This window comes from Amblyomma americanum, chromosome 5 (assembly GCF_052857255.1).
Source record: "Amblyomma americanum isolate KBUSLIRL-KWMA chromosome 5, ASM5285725v1, whole genome shotgun sequence".
NCBI lineage: Eukaryota > Metazoa > Arthropoda > Arachnida > Ixodida > Ixodidae > Amblyomma > Amblyomma americanum.
Genome location: NC_135501.1, coordinates 114315536 through 114317970, shown reverse-complemented (window position 1 = coordinate 114317970; position 2435 = coordinate 114315536).

The window sequence follows — 2435 nt, the reverse complement described above, 5'->3', positions numbered from 1 at the left end:
CTGCCAATCGAATGGAAAACGGCTTTGGTGACTTTTATTCCTAAAGCTCGCAAACCAATTGACACAGATAACCTCCGCCCCATCTCTCTCACCTCATGTGTGGGCAAACTAATTGAGACGATGGTGCGGGATCGGTTATCTACATATCTTGAACACAAACAAGTCTTTGCGAGCACCATGTTCGGATTCCGCCCACACAGATCCGCACAGGATGTCCTCCTGCCACTCAATCGGGAAGTCCTTGACCCCCTCGAATGCCCCCATAATGACCGGGTAGTACTCGCCCTGGATCTTAAAGGGGCATTTGACAATGTAACACATGAGATCATACTCACTAACCTAAGTCACACCGACTGTGGCCTCAACACATTCCAATACATAAGCCAATTTTTAATGGATCGTCAATCCTACATTCGAATTCAAGATAGAGACCACGGTCCTTACCTACTCGGCACGCGGGGAACCCCTCAAGGCGCGGTACTTTCCCCGCTGCTCTTTAATCTGGCCATGATGCACCTGCCGGCCCAGCTGAGTGGTGTCGCCGGCGTGCAGCACGCCCTGTACGCCGATGACATCACTCTGTGGGCGACACAGGGCAGCACAGGAGACATTGAAACCAGCCTGCAAACAGCGGCGACGATAGTAGACCGCTACGCCCGCCGCTGCGGTCTTCAATGTTCCCCTCAAAAATCGGAATTTGTGCACCTCCGCCCGTCACAGAAGTGCACAACTAAAATATCTCTCTCTCTTGAGAGCGGTCCCATACGCGAAAGTGATGAGATACGGGTACTCGGACTCTACATCCACAAACACAGGCGGCCAGACACTACATTGGCCAAACTCCGTAAGGTGGGGGACCAGGTGGGCCGCATGGTCCGCCGGGTTTCCAACAAACGCGGAGGGTTACGAAGTAAGGATGCCTTGCGGCTGGCAAACGCCTTCGTAACTAGTCGAATTCTCTATTCGACTCCTTATCTCCACCTACGGAAACAAGAGGAGGACGCCCTTGAGGTCATCCTTTGCAAAATTGTTAAACGTGCCCTTGACCTCCCCATCACTACTTCAAACAGCCGGCTTATGGCTCTTGGGGTGGTGAACACTTTCCGGGAGCTCCGGGAGGCGCACCTTACAAACCAGTACACGCGCCTGTCGCTAACGGAGTCGGGTCGCCGCCTTCTTGCTCGACTCCATATCCAACACACCCCTCCAATGGAAGACAGGTTTCGCATCCCGGAACTGTGGAGACGTGCCCTCCACGTGCGGCCTCTTCCAGCAAACATGTCACACGAAGACCATAATGGTCGGCGCCTGGCACGAGCGGAAGCGCTAGCCCGATATTATGGCAACAAAACAGGTGTCTACTACGTGGACGCCTCCGGATCTCACCACGGGGGATGGTACACGGCCGCGGTAGTACACAACAGCGACACAGTTAACGGCCTAACTTTCAGAGCCCGCAGTGTAACACAAGCAGAAGAGGTCGCGATTGCTCTCGCGGGCTCACATTCCAAATCAAAATACATAATCACCGACTCGCGAGGGGCCTGTCGGAACGTCGAACAAGGCTGCACCCCTTCGTAGCCTATCGAATATACCAAAATTGCATACGGGATACGGACCCCGGACACCGTTACCTCATATGGGCCCCTGCTCATCAGGGGTTGGCAGGAAACGAGGCAGCAGACGCAGCCGCCCGCGCGCTCTCTCACCGGGCTGTTTTCTCCTCCCCATCCGATCAGGAACCCGATTTTAATCCGGTCTATACATTCAAAGATATTACAACATATTATCAAAATTGTCATCGCCTTTACCCTAGTCCATGTAAAGGCCTGAAGAAGGCGGATGAGCGGCTCCTTCTCCGCCTTCTCACCAATACAATGCTGTGCCCGGCAGCGCTAAAACATTTTGACCCCTCCTTTAGTGGCAGCTGCCCACACTGTAGTGCAGTGTCCTCTGACACCTATCACATGGTTTGGCCTGCCCCTCCAACCCCGCTATTCCCCTCATCCCCAACCCAACCCGGGAGGACTGGGAGGCGACCCTGCTCGGCTGCCACGACTTACAGGCCCAACAAGCCTTAGTCGGGCGCGCCCGGGCGGCGGCAACCGACACTGGGGTCCCATACTAGGGACCTCCACCTAGTCCTTGTACGGATCGGTCCCTTACGGGCTGATCCAAACATACCTCCTATTCATCCGTAATAAATGTTTTCACCACCACCACCCGGTTTAAAAACGCCCAAGCGTGGTCATTGGCAGTCTCTTTGCCGGGATTACCGGAGTACACCCCCACCCAGATCAGCTCCACATGGCGGTGCGGGTACGCGGGGAGTGAGTTCAGAAATAAACGAACTTATCGAGGCTCAGAAGCATGCAAAATACATTCCTACCACCTGGGGATCTTTGACGTCCGCTGAAATCAAGCAGCACAACTGC